This window comes from Alligator mississippiensis, chromosome 3 (assembly GCF_030867095.1).
Source record: "Alligator mississippiensis isolate rAllMis1 chromosome 3, rAllMis1, whole genome shotgun sequence".
NCBI lineage: Eukaryota > Metazoa > Chordata > Crocodylia > Alligatoridae > Alligator > Alligator mississippiensis.
The window spans coordinates 40,465,681-40,480,557 of NC_081826.1; the positions used below are offsets into that span (position 1 = coordinate 40,465,681).

The 14,877-nt window shown below is 46.4% G+C and overlaps 1 long non-coding RNA gene across 1 annotated transcript; it reads right to left on the bottom strand.

The window, feature by feature from the left end:
- Positions 1 to 3,986: 3,986 nt before the first annotated feature.
- Positions 3,987 to 6,827, bottom strand: LOC132249256 (uncharacterized). The gene is made up of 3 exons (XR_009460654.1): positions 6,646 to 6,827; positions 5,685 to 5,876; positions 3,987 to 4,816 (listed from the first exon to the last, which is right to left on the bottom strand). It is a non-coding gene; the product is annotated as an uncharacterized LOC132249256 (long non-coding RNA).
- Between the last annotated feature and the right edge of the window lie 8,050 nt (positions 6,828 to 14,877).

Genomic DNA, 14,877 nt, shown 5'->3' on the forward strand with positions numbered 1-14,877 from the left:
TACTGGTTGTTTACTCCCTACTCTTTGACCTACCTGCCTTGGCTGGCCCTATCAGGAGTCAAAAACTCCACCTCTGAGGTTTGCAGGGTCTTTGGAACAAAGAAAAGTTTCCTACTTTGTCAAGGTACGGTCACTCAAAATTGAACTTCTAAATTCTAATCTTTCTGTCCCTGGCTCACTTTGTGACCTAATGTAATCACATAAACTTCATATCTGAGTTTCCTCCTTAAAACGGAACAAATATTTAGTGTCTTGAAAGGGGCGAGATTGAGAATTTCATTTAGCAGAACCTAATCTTGCAGAAGGGATAGTTATAAACCCATGGGATCCCCTTCATTTGCACCCTGTCATTAATAACTTGGAAATACCTTGTTCAGATTTTGACTTGCATCATTTTTTGTTACTATAAAGTAATTTTAACTGTAAATGTCATTTTGAACCAAACCCCTGAAACATCCCATTTCAGCTATTCCAACAATTTTTTTCCAAAAAATTTTTTGCAACAAGACACTTATTGATGTTGACCTTTATCTGCAAGAATGGTTGGTGCCAATGGGGATAAAAAGGTCCCAGCCAGTCTTTCTGAGCATGGCACATACCTGTGCGGGCCGGGAGCGGTCCGAGGCCCTCGGGGGGCGCGCGGCAGGCTGTGGCCAGCAGCCCTGGCACGCGGGTCGGGGAATGCAGGCCGGCGGACTAGAATTAGGCACGGACACTTAGTGGTTGATTAAAGATTATTTTACTTACACCGAAGATGGTCGCGGTGCAGGCAGGAAAACTTGCTTGAGTTGCAGTTACAGACAGGAAAGAAGAAAAGCGGACAAGAGTTCCTTCCACGCGAACCTCTAGCTCAATCCGGTTGAAGGCTCTAAACACGCGAGCCCGTCGTGTCAACCGAAGAAAACAACTCGGAGAAAGAGCTCTGGATTCACTCACATGAAGTTTGCTAGGCTCCGTGGAACTTGTGCGCAGGGAAGGGGTTCGTCGAGGGATCATTCGGCGACAGGGAGAGGCCAGAGGTTGATCAGACCCCTATAGCCTTTTTAAGGTACACGCTGGGTTCGATAGGCTCCGCAGCGCTTAGAGATCTTCACAAGACGTGAAGCCCTCCTCCTCCAGATGGTTGTGGAGTCCTCCCTTGCGGGGTTCTCCTCAGAGTTCTCCAACTTGGGCAGAAACCGCTCAAGCCTCTTATATGGCTAGCAAGCCAATCGCTAGCTGCCACGTGGGAATAATTTAGAACTGGCCAATAGTGGGACACAAATTTGCATGTGGGTGGCGGGAACTTCTTTGCACCGTGCATTTCTCTTTGCAACTGAGAAATGCACCCTGCAAAGAAAGCTCCGAGTGGCGGGAAATAATTTAGCAGTGCCGAAACGCACACAAACAAAATCATACCCTTGGGTTGTGACAATACCTGGTTTTCTCCATTCTGTGTCTTCCTCAACCAGATCTGTCACTCCAATCTCCTTTGCAGAGCTAGGCATGAAAGCTTTGATTGAGCCTGAATATCATTTTGTTGCAGTCCTCAAATGTAATGTCCTTATCTGTTGCAAGATGATTGGATCTTCTTGCCATTGCTACCTTTGTACTATCTGGCAGGTGATGCAAATTGTACTACCCAGCCATATTATAGAAATATTTTTTAAAGGGACAATATTCAGATTATGGACCTGGATGCTGCAGGGCCCTCAACCACCAGAAGATTTTGTGTGCACTCTGAACTATTTGCCATCTATTCACATTGCCTGGTGAATCAGGAAGGCAAATTATACTGTCCCTACTTTTCCATAGGGGGGATAGTTATAAAAACCATAAAGGGCATCCATCTCTGATCCAGGCTAAGAATGTAGGAAAACTTCTATCTGAGCTGACTGGAGTATGCTTCCAGGCACAGGAATGAACTATCCAGTATGGAGATCACTGTGGCTATGTTGGTAGCTCTTTAATAAGCTGAATGTATAGAATCCTATAAGAAATAGGAATGAGAACATATTCTTTCATCCCTAGCAACAGCACAGGCTTGTACAGCCAAAATCAGAAAGGTTAAAGTGCCAAATGAATTTCAATTAACAAGAAACCCAAATGAAAAAAAATCTATAAGTACATTAGAAATAAAAGAAAGAGGTGATGGAAAATATACAGGGACATTACTTAATGGGGAAGTTTGAAAAAAATAGATGACAGAAAGATGAAATTTGGCTTTTTCCTCTCTTTCCTCTGTCCCCAAAGGGTTAATTCTGACCAGATACATGGTTAATAATAACAAGGAGACAGGGACATTGAATTAAAAAAAAACAGGTTAAAGAACATTTAGATAGCTGAGATGTATTCAAGTCAACGGGGCTTAAGGAAACTACCCTTGGATAGTTAAGGAGCTTGATAAAACAATCTCTGAACTATAAGATATTATCTCTGAGAATCTGTGGAGAATGGGCAATGTCCTAAAGCAGTGGTGTCCAACCTTTTTCCCTTTTGGGTTGGATGGATGGTGCTCAGAGTGTCTGCAGACCAGATCTGGCCCCAAACTGGCTGCATGCCAGAGAAGGGGAGTGAGGCCCAGACCCAGTCCAGCCACACTGGGGAAGCATGGGGTATTCTCCACCCATGCACGACTTGGGAATTCGGCAGCAGGAGAAAGGTGGCAGTATTACTTTGTCACTGCTCCCCTGCTACTAAGTTTCCTGACCTGTAGGGAGTCCTGCAGGCCGGATGCCATGGCTTCAGTGGCCCACAGGCTGGAGTTTGAGCATCTATGTTGTAAAGGACTAAAGGAGGGAAAACAGCACATTTTTTTAAAGAGTTAAAAAGAGGACCTCAGGAATTATAAACTAGAATTATCGCTTTGATCCCCAGAGAGATACTGGAACAAGTTATTAAACATTTGCTTTTTAAGTATCCAGAGTAGTGGTCTCTAACCTTTGCTGGCTTATGAGAAACATTCCCTAGAACTAATATTGTGCAGCCAACAGCATACTTTGCTTCCCCTGCAAACCTCCACTTGAACTTTTTAAATTTTCTGTGCCTGTGAGCAATACTGGGGGGATCTTGTGGGCAACATGTTGCCCATGAGCCACAGGTTGGGGATTACTGACCTAGAGGATATAAAGTGATAAACAGCCAGCATGGATTTGTCAAGAGCAAATCATGTCCAACCAACCTAATTTCCTCCTTGGGCATATCTATGTGTGTATTAATATGCCATAATTATGGTGCATTAAGTTTAGTTCCTGTAATGACAGGTGCTAACTTAATGCATTGTAAAGGGTGCTACTGTGTAGTAGCACTGGTGCACGTCTTTCAGGTGATGCTAATGCATAGTAGACTAATTCTATTGTGCGTTAGCACAGGTTTTGCTGTGATGTGCTAAGGCACAGTAGAATTAGCCTACTGTGTTTCTAGTGTCTTGTGTAGATGTGCCACCTTGGCAGGATAACTGGTCTAGTGGATGAAGGGAAAGCAGTAGATGTGATTTATCTTGAATGTATTAGAGCTTCTGACACTAGCTCATGTGACATTTTTAAAACCAAACAAGAGAAATATGGTCAAATTCAAATTGGCAGAAGGGTGAAAACCTGCACTCATGCTTTCCTGGGTCTCATGCTAGTCAGTATTTTTGTAAATGACTTGAATTATAGAACAGAGTACATTTAAAGATCCGTGTATGACACCAGGCTGGGGGAGGTTGCAAGCACTTTGGAGGACAGGATGAGAATTCAAAATAATCTTCATAAATTGAAGATATGGTCTGAAATGATTATGATAAAATTCAATAAGGACAAATTCAAAATATTACATGTAGGAGGAAGGAATCAAAGGAACAAAATGGGACGTAATTGTCTAGGGCAGCAGTTCTATGGGGGAGTCCTGGTGGATTGTAATGATTGCAAAAACTCTTGCATGGAAAATATCTGCATTTGTTTATATAACTATCAGGTGCACCTTAATTTTCCCACTTTCAGTTATCTTGTCTGGTTGCACAGAGTTAAATCAAAGGAGGGTGTTAGGGAGGAGCCAACAGGAAACAAAGCAGTGACTACATGTAAGCAGGTATAAATTGTTATGGGATGTCCCAGAGACTGTTAAGGGTCCTTGAGAAAACAACGGGAAGCTCTTAACTGGAGAATGGTCTGTTTTCCTGGTGCCAAACACAGCTGGATTTACTGGATTAACACAGTTGGGAAATGGGAGGGGGAATGAGCTGGGAGGACTAGAGCTGCTACTCAAAACCAGTTGCAGAGTGACTCCACCATTTAGAAAGGTAAAGAAGGCCAAGCTTATTATCTGAGAGGTGACCTGAAAGGAACAAAATAGACTCTACCTGAAGTCACTATGACACCTTAGAAGGCCCAATATGCTATATTTGGTCAATGTTAAATATTGCTGTTCATTGTTACGTGGCTCAGTGGCACAGTTTATTTGCAAGGACACTTCACAGGGATTCTCCCAGTTCTCTTATCCTCACTTAAAGAAGTCACATTTTTATTGACCCTTGCTTAGAAAGAGGAAGCGGAACCTAAACTATTACTGCTACCGCATCAGTCACTAAAGAATGAAACAGGCAGTGTTTCTCATGGGAGGAGAGTATATTGTCTTCACCACTTCTCAGTTCCTGAGGGAAGGAATGAGCTTTGCTTCCCCAAACTGAATGGCGCAGTTTTTTTGTGCTGTAACTTGTATCCACCGGAACACTTATTTTTCTTGTAAAGGGCGTAGGCATATTGGAGACCTTGGAGCTTTGTGGGTGTAGAAGGAGTTTACATCCTACACAAACATGCAATGGAACATGCAGAGAGAGACTGTAGCACTGGAAAAACTGAGCAAAGGACAAATTTTCTTTTTTAGTAACTGAGTAAGCAACAAAGAAAATAAATACAAATTTGTTGCATTCCTTAGGTTAAAGACAACCCTCCCTATATACATGCTAGTCCATAGCACAGCTCAAATGCCCATCATTCCTTCATAGCTTTGGCATTGCCAAACCATAAGCCCAGCACTTCTGCAGGTATGTACACAAATTCTAGAGAGGAACCATGTTTTCTATATGCTATATTATTGCAGTTGAGCTGCCACCGTACTATTAACAATAAATTAGCAAGCCACTATTAATAATAAATTAGTGAGCCTTATGTTCTGTTTTACATACTGTTTCATAATTACTCCCTAGCTAACAAGCTACTTTTAGCTAATGTGCTAAATTATACCTTCCTTTTTTATTGTGAAAACCAATTAAGTTAGTTTCTACCTACAATACAATTTTGCCTATTAATGTTGCCATTAAATCCAATTACTTTGAAACAGAGGGCACTGTTACTGCAGTAATGACAAAAATGTCAGCATTCTTGCATTTCTGTTTTCTCTCAGTTTAATTCACTTAAATCATCAATGTGATAAAGGCTGTAATTGTAATATCACCACCCTGAGAGAGTCAGGTTTATGGTAAGTAGAAATGTATAACTTTATTATTAAAGTATGGCTCTACTGTGAAAAGTGACCATAGAAAAATGGTGCCTGCTGTGTCAGGAGTTCCAGTTTTGCAGACAATATTTGTGCCTGTGTTTATGCATAGGGTATGTGTTGGTCTTAGCAGAGGGTGAATTAATTCTGTGTGTTTACAGTGTCCTGTCTGTTTACTCTAGCAAAAAGGAAGCATATTGCTGGTAGATTGGAGGAATGAAACCTACCTTGGAAGAGTGAAATAAATTATTTTCTGGATGTTGTAATTACAAGCCATTGTTTCCAAACTATGCCCTCGGTCACACCTGTGCACCATCATCACTGACGGTAACAAGGCCGCAGAGAAGTAATTGGAAGTCAGTGAAGGCTGTGGAGATGTAACTACTGAGGGTAGTATTCTGCTTGAAGAATTGCTTTTGCTGCAAACAATAAAACATGAAGAAAAACTTCCTGACATCTGAAACTGGGTTTGCAGCGTTAGCAGGTAAAAGGAAAAAAATAAAATATTTTCTCTTTACACTCATATATATAGAGCACATTTGAGCTGAGTAGTATCAAACTTCCTTTTTTAATTTCTTTCCCCATGTGGGTTATCTAACTTCCACCATAACCATATGCATAGTGTATATCAGTGCAATGTCCCTTGTTACAAATCCAGGTGTATAAAGGCAAATCCAAGTACAGAAAAGCAATATGGAGAGCTTTCAGAGCCTGTCATGGGTGCCATGTAGAGCCACACAATATTAGCGCTGTTAGGTGTGCAAACACAATTCACAAGATAAGCACAGAGTTTTCAGATAGGAATCCATAGTGTTAAAAGCAGTTGGCCTATTGTGGGTTTTCTTAATTTGCTGCCATAGAAGAATTTATTATTTTTTGTAGCCAAAAAACAAATGAAAATGAAGAGCTGGCATTTTCTGAGGGGTTCCTTGAGTCTAACAAGAGGATGCCTTAGGCCTAAAATATTGAGAACTACTGGTCTGAGTTGAGTATGGGGATTCAAATTAAGAATTCTTGAGTTATAAACCTGGCTCCTCCTGAACTATTTGGTCCAGATCCTTAAAGCAGGGAGTCACCAAACTCCCACTCATAACAATGGGAATCAGGAGTCAAACACTTTACAGGAGATGGCTTTTTGTTTCAGCTTTCCATCTATAAAATGAAGGTGATTGCATGGAGCTTACTTACAGAAGACAACAGATTCTCTGTCCAAGGAGCTTCCTGAAAGGACCCAGTTCTGAAAATCTTTTGTGAAAGGAGAGGCTGGATTCCCTTCTCGTGGTAATAAATAGTATCCACACCAGTAAATCTTTAAAAAGTCAAGCCATTTAGTTGAGATCCTCAGCTGGAAATCAGTGGGAGGTAGGATCTGGAGCCTTAATGTAAATCAGATGAAGTCCCTTGAGTTTAGTTTATCTAAATCTAGTGTTAAGTCAAAGCGTACTTAAATAATTACCTAGCTCACAGTGCCATCCAAGAAGGCTTAGTACATGGTTGTTATAGCATTTTGAAGATGTAAAGTATAAAGTATTATTATTATTGTTTTTATTATTATTATAACAACATCTTACAGACATCAGAAAATATATTTACAGTGAAGGATGCTTTGTAAAAACAATGTTAAATGTATTTTTTCCTCTTCCACTTAATTGCTTCCTTGTTTTTCAGCACAGCACACAGAGAGATTTTTTACCATTTTAAATGTCAAATTGTATTTGAAACTGAGATTTTGTAACTAGTGTTTGCATTTGCCTAGGGCAAATTGCTAATTTCTATCGTTTGGCTACAGGGCCAGTGGGGATTGTTTGTTTGTTTGTTTGTTTGTTTGTTTAAATTAAAATAATTAGTAACTATCAAATAAAGCACATGGCTAGGCTACATATGTACAAGAAATTGCATCATTTTAATTGGTGCAGCCCTCCTAATGCAGATGCTAAGAAACTGGGAGAAGAGTGCATTAGTTCAATCAAATCAATATGAAGTCACCTTTGGTGGAACTCTATGCACTGAGCCTTTTACTTACTCCTTGTGCCCTGCATTAAATTGGATTCTAAGCACTTCCAGGAAGGGAAGGGCTTGTGCCTTCCTGATACTGAGGCCTTAGGGCACTTCTGTAATACCAACAAAGCACAATGATGATCCTTTTGCATGGACCATACAACTGAACAGGGACACTTATGAGCCTGTTTATGCTGGGAAATTCCATCAGGTTAGGACATATTGATACTCAGGAGTCACCCTAACTACCACAGTGACCTTGCCCAGGGTAAACATGGCCTGTGACAGCTGTTTGGAGAGCCTGCATCACAGCCTGGGCCTGAGTCTGCTCCCATGGCAGTTGTACAGCAAGTAACTGTAGTTGAGTGCAACTTAAATGGATGCAACCGAGGGCAGAGTCGAGCCCTATAGCTCAATGTGGTCCTATTTCAGTGTCGACGTAAAGGCTTGCTGTTTGTTTTCTGTTCACTGAGCTGTATACTTCAGCTTTCCTCCCAAACATTTCTTTTAAAATTGGCTTTCAGGGAACTGGATGGCAATTTTCTTCAGTTTTGAAAAACAAAACCTCCTCTCGACTTGCAATGACTTTGGCAGTCTTAAACAAAGATCAAAAGGGGAAAGTGCTGATGAATGAGCTGTACTTGCTCTGAACTGGAATCAAATGGGCAGCCAGCACATTCAGCGAAGGATAAATAACGCAAAATGCTGTGCAGGCAGTGAGACTCCACTATTTAAAATTCATTCACTCTGAAAGGCAACAATCATCAGCACCATGCTATCAGGCAGCTGTGAAGGAAAATAAAATTGCATATACAAATACTGTTAATTTACAATTTAAATGACAGCCTATGGTGTAACACCTATTGGGGGAAATTGAATAATGAAAGGACTGTTGATTGTACCCTGGATTAAGTTATTTATTTCTAATGCGTATCAAGCAATTCATGCTCTGCTCATTTCTTGCCAGTCATCCTGTATACAAAAAACAGCAGTGTTGCAACAGTTTGGTGTAGTGCAGGGTTTGCCAGTGTTTTTCTGGGGAGCTTACTGAGCCCAGGCCACTTCTAACCTTGCCCACCCACCCCATGGGTCATCACTCCCTCCTTCCCCCTAGCCTCCCCCCTGTGTGTCCAGCTCTTTTGCTTCTTTGCTGTTGCCATTTCTTTTCTCTGATGATTGAGTGAAGCCCCCACCACAGAAAGCTGACAAAACCCTCTGCCACTCAAACACCATAGAAGACCCATAGCTCCATGGGATGAATGAAATGGCCACTCAGGCTGGATCCAGCCCATGGGCTGTAGGTTGCCAACTCCTGGTAGAACTATTTACATAAGACTCTTCCCACCAGATTTACAGAGGATCCTTGCATATTATGCTGTGTGCATAATTTAAAAGTTGAACTATTTAGATTTTGGGTTAAGATTAAAATAGATGTAAGCAGAAAAGGCTTTTAAAGAATAGGATCTAACGCAGCAATGTACTAAGTGTTTAAATTTAAGGGTGTATTTCCACTGAAAGTGATGATACCAATTACTTTAACACTTTGGATAAGTTCCAATGTGACTACTATTTTCCATGCTTAAATTTAAGAACATACTAAAGTGTCTTTCAGGATAATTACTATGTAGATACTTAAAAATAATTAAGTGAGAAGAAAAAAATATATATATTTTTTATTATTTACAGTACCTAAGTTATAATATATTTGGGGACAAAGTTTGAGAAGGGCAAGAAGGAATAGCACAGGAGGTAAGAGAGTGCAACAAATTAATGGAAAATATTAAAAGGATCGCGAAGTGGAGACCATCATAGAAAAAGGCAGGGATGGTGGGTGGGAATTCAGTTAGGACACACTAGGCTAATATTCTACAGTAAAGCACTGTTCTAGGTTTATCTTAATATAATATAAGAGCCCTGTATTATGATAGTGAATCTCCTGTCATGTTCCTCAGAAATTCTTTCATGTTCTGGCTATTCTCCTATCACCATAGGGCAGTGATTCTCAACCAGAGAATGTCAGTACTGTTAAGTGTGCAAACATGATCCACAAGGTAAATGCAGGGATTGCAAATAAGAATACATAGCATTAAAAATGTCTTGACCTGTTGTGGTGTTTCTTAGTTCTTTGCAACAGAAAAAGTACTCTGTTATTTGTCCTAAGTCAAGCAATGAGAGAAAAAGAAGAGCTGACATTTTCCAAGGGGTGTCTAAAGTTTAACAAGGGGTGCCTTGCATTTAAAATGGTTGAGAACAACAGCCATAGGAGAAAGTCACACATTATTCTATAACCTATCACTTCTTTTGTCCTGTGCTTTGGCTTATAGAATCTTTAGATCTCTGCTGCAACTTCCTGTATATTGTTTAGACACCTAGATGTTCTGTTGTCTGTCCTTCTCCTTGCTTTACCATCCTTCTACCTCATTCCATGTCAATGACTGCCTTTTTAGCACTAACCCGTTTTTTTGATCACCTTGAGTCTGATGTGGGGTTGCCAGCTGACCATAAGCAATCAGGCTGTGCGAAGCTTCGGTAGCCAATTCAATTCAGAGGAGATTCAGCTCGATTCAGCAGCTGAATCTCTGAATCTGAATCGAATCGGGAGACCCATTAAAAGGTCCAAATTGATTCAGAAGCATCTGAATCAATTCAGAAAAGATTCAGAAAGATTCAGAGATTTGGAAGGCAGGCTTGCAGGAAACAGAAACTTAAAAGGGAGGGAGGAAGAGGAGAGGAAAGACTGCTCCGATATTGACAACTGTAGCTGGCCGGTGACTGTGATCTTTCCCTGAGTTCCCTTCCAATCCCAGTGCTCTGGGGGAATGATGTAGAAACAACTTATATGTGAAGTGATCTGTGCCTTTTGTGAGCTGTGTCTCTCTTGGACCAGCAGTGTCTAAAAGGCTCTGGATTGCTATCTAGTCTCTTGGTAGCTAGCTAGTCTCTCTTCTTCTGTGTTTTCCCTGAGAGTGTGTCATCACCAGGGAGCATGGAGGTAAGTGGGACTGTGGGGCAGGGCTCGGGAAGATGGTTGGGGGCTGAGGGAGTGGGTGCTGCTGCCGGCCCCAGGTGGAACACAACAGCTGGGAGCAGGGCCAGGGGGTGAGGGCAGGTGTGCCCCTCTGCGGGGGGGTTTTGTGGGAAAGTGATGTGGGGTGCAGTGTGGTGGTGCCCGCCATGTGCTGGCCACACACATACCACCTGGCTGGCTGCCCAGGGGAGGGGGAGAGGGAGGCTGGCATGCAGCCAGAGCACAGCTCCATGGCCAACGCTGCAGCCATAGTGAGGGATGGGGGCACAGGGGTGGGGGGCTGGGGCTGGGGCTTGCACGCAGCGGCTGCTGCCACTTACTTGGAGGGCTGTGATGGCGGTGACAGCTGCTGCCTCCAAAACCTCCCACTGCTGCCGTGGAGCCATGCCTGGAGCTGTGTGTCTGGCTGCTGGGTGGCAGCAGCAGTGTGGTGGTGGCTGGACGGCACACACCCATCCCCACCACCACCCTACGCTGCGCCGCTGCTGCTGGCCGCACAGCTCTGAGCACAGCTCTGTGGCAGCAGCGGTAGTTTGTGGAGGCAGCGGCAGTCACTGCTGGCATGGGAAGCCACTGCCTCTTGCCTGTGGGGCTGCCCATGCCAGTGGTGGTGCACTGCATACAAAACCTCCTGCTGCTGCTGCGGAGCTGTGCTCAGAGCTGTGTGGCCGGCAGCAGCAGCGCAGTGTGATGGTGGGGCTGGTAATGGCTGCATGCCGCCTGGCCACTACCATGCTGCCGCTGCTGCCCGGCAGCCGGCCGCACAGCTCCAAGCACAGCTCCGCAGCAGCAGCAGGAGGTTTTGTACGCAGTGGCCATCACCGCTGGCAGCCTCACAGGCAAGCGGCGGCAGCAGCAGCAGCTTCCCATGCCGGGGTGATGGCTGCTGCCTCCACAACCTCCTGCTGCCGCCGTGGAGCCGTACTCGGTGCTGTGCAGCCAGCAGCAGTGGTGCAATGGTGAGGCTGGGAATGGCTGCCTGCTGCCCGGCCACCACCACCCCACGTCGCGCTGCTGCCACCAGCCACACAGCTCCAGGCACAGTTCCGCAGTGGCAGTGGGAGGTTTTGGAGGCAGCAACTGTCACCACCATCACGGCCCTCAAAGTAAGTGGCAGCAGCCCCTGAATGCAAGCCCAAGCCCCAGCCCCAGCCCCACCCCATGCCCCCATCCCTCACCGTGGCTGCAGTGTCAGCCATGGAGCTATGCTCCAGTCACATGCCAGCCTCCCTCTCCCCCTCCCCCGGGCATTCAGCTGGGCGGCATGTGTGTGGCCAGCACATGGCAGGCACCACCACACTGTGCCCCGTATCACTTGCCTGAAAAGCCCTCCCTCAGAGGGGCACCCCTGCCCTCAACCCCTGGCCCTGCTCCCAGCTACGATGTGCCACCTGGGGCCGGCAGCACCCCCCACTCCCTCAGCCCCTAACCATCTTCCCCAGCCCTGCCCCACAGCCACCAAGCCCCACTTACCTCTAGGATTCAGGGGCAAAGGGCATGGCTCTGTGGTGACAGCCCTTAGCCACAAAGCCCCCCCACCCTGTATGCAGCTGCCACCACCCCACACTGCCGCAGAGCTGTGCAGCCAGTTGTGGGGCATGCCGCTGCATGCAAGCCCCCCGTTTCACCCCCCAGCCGGGCAGCACATATGTGGTCCACACACGGTGGTTGCCACTGCACCGCTGCTGCCACACCCTGCGCCACTTGCCCACAAAGCCATTCAGGTGGGCATGGGATGGTAGCGCAGGGTGCAGTGGCAGAGTTGTAGTGGCGGCCTCCATGTGCAAACCTCTTGTCAGGCTGGCTGGCATGTGTGTGGCCCGCAGAGTGGCACCCCTGCTCTCACCCCCCGGCCCTGCTCCTGGGAGTGGGCACAGGGGCACACTCCCTCCTTCTTGATCTATACCCCCAGCACCTTCCCTTTTCCACGCCCTGCCCTGCCCCTTCCCCCCACACATACTTTACCTACTGGGGTGGGTGTCAGTGTCAGTGTCTGTGGGTCCAGTCTGGGGGGCTGTTGCGAGGGGCATCAGGAGGGCTGTTGAGACTGTGGGGGGGAGTGTGGGGCACCAGCAGCACTGGGAGGGGCTTGAGGGGCCTTTAATTTTTTATCAAGGATTTTGGGTTTTTAACCAGAGAATTTGCAATTTTTAATCAGAGAAAACCAGGATCCCTGGTCATCATTGTGCAGGAAAGCGCAACATATATTACAGACACACACACATGTTGCACCAAACATTATGAAGTGTACTGGAAAGGCAGGTGCCAGGTCTTCTGGCAGGGGAGGGGGAGGAGGTAGAGGAAGAACTGCAAGTACCCCCCGCCCCCAAAAAAACCCACAGACGCACCCTCTTTCCTGAGTCTTCTGGTGCTAATGGGAGTATAGGCAATGCGTAGCAGGGACATGGGAGGGCACATGCCCCTACTGAAATTGGCCCTTGCTGGCCAGGGAGTGGGGGCACTGAGAGAAATGCTAGCCAGTGCCCCCCCACCCTGTGATTTGCTAGCCAGGGAGTGGGGGAACCGAGAGAAGCACTGGTGGCACTTCCGGTTTTGCTGCCAGCGCTTCAGACCTCCCCCCCACCCAAGTTGGCAATCTGCTGCTAGTACCCCCTGCCCCCCAGACTCAGACCAGTCACCCATGAGTGGGAGCAGTCTCTGCACCTGCAGCACCTCCACTAACACCAGTAATAACCACCAGCACCAGCATGACAGTCTCCACCACAATTTTAGTTCCCAGTGTGAGCCTTCCAGTGCCCCAGGAGGAGCTGGATCTGGAAGCAACAGAGCTGAGTGCCATAGTTAAGGAAATTCTAGGGAAGGAGGAAGGAGGGGGAATTTGAGTTTGTGTTCCACATCCCTCATAGTTCCCCTAGAGACAGGTCTCTTCTGGAAGGCACTTGGAAGGAGGTTGTGGGGGCAGGTGGCTCAGTTCCTCCTGTTGTGGTGCCTCTGCTTGGTGAGGAGGGGAATAAGGCAGGATCCCCACCCTCAACCCACAAGCGGGGGGGGGGAAGGGGTAGTGTAGTGGGATCACTTTGCGGTGGTAGATGGTCCCAGGTATGCTACCTGCCAGCACTGCCGAAAGCAGATCAGCCAGGGCAAGGAGGTGAAACACTTCACCACCATGACAATGGTGCTGCATCTCAGGAGGCAGCACCCTCTTGCCCCTGTTCCTCCTCAGCCTGGCACCAGTGGGAGCATGACCAAAAAGAAGTCCCCCTTTCACTCCAAAGCCCCCATCCCCAAGAATCAGAGGCAGACCACCCGGGACCAGTGGGGGAAAGGTGGAGACAAAGCGGAGCGTGTTCCCAAGGTGAACGAGGTCACCCAGAGCATTGGGGAGATGCTTGCTCTGGATGGCCAGCCCTTCTCCTTTGTTGAGCATCCAGGGTTCAGGTGGCTCATGGTGCTCATGGCCCCATCCTATCAAGTGTCTGCATACACCACCTTTAGCAGGACGGTGGTCTCCTCCCTGTATGAGTCATGCAGGGAGTACTTGAGGGAGGAGTTGCAGAAGGTAGGGCTGCAGGTAGCTTTGCAGTTCACCTTGGACATCTGGAGCATCTGGGATGAAGATCACACCTACCTCTCCCTGACAGGGCATTGGTGTGATCAGTCAGGGCATTGGTAGGCTCTCCTTCAAGCGGAGGTCATGGATGGGTGCCACACAGCAAGGGAGATAATCATGACCATGAACCGCATGGTGCAGGGGTGGCTCATTGGGCAGGGTGAGCTCACCCACAGGTTCATGGTCACAGACAATGGGGCCAATATGGTCAAGGCAGTACATGATGCCAACTTTGTTGGCATCCTCTGTGTAGAACACAAGTTCCACCTTATAGTCAGGGATGCCTTGGAGGGGGACAGGGCTCCTGGTGATGGCACCATCACTACCACTACCAGCTAGCTCATTTCAAAATGCAGGAAGGTGGTGGGTTACTTCCACCAGAGCATCAAGGCAGGCAAAGTGCTGTGGGACAAATAGGCAGAGCTGAGCATCCCACAGCACAAAATCATGCAGGATGTAGAGACTTGGTGGAACTCCACATACCTGATGCTCAAAAGGTTGGTCAAGCAACACAAGGCCATCCATTAGATGGTCTTGGTTGGGGAGAGTGGGATCAGTGGCCCCCTTAACAAAACAGTATGGGATATCATCTAGATCTTGGTGGTCTTCAAGCCATTCCTCAAGGCCACCACGAGTCTCAGCACTGGTGATGCCCTCTTTAGCTAGGTGATCCCCATAGTGAAGGAGCTTTAGAATGAAATGGAGAAGTTCCAGGGGATCGATGTTCCTGGCTAGGGCAGCTGCTTTCACCAGTGGTGCAGGCACTGGTGAAGTGGCTGAAGGAGGGCATCAAAAAACAGCTGGATCCATTGTGGTCCAGTAT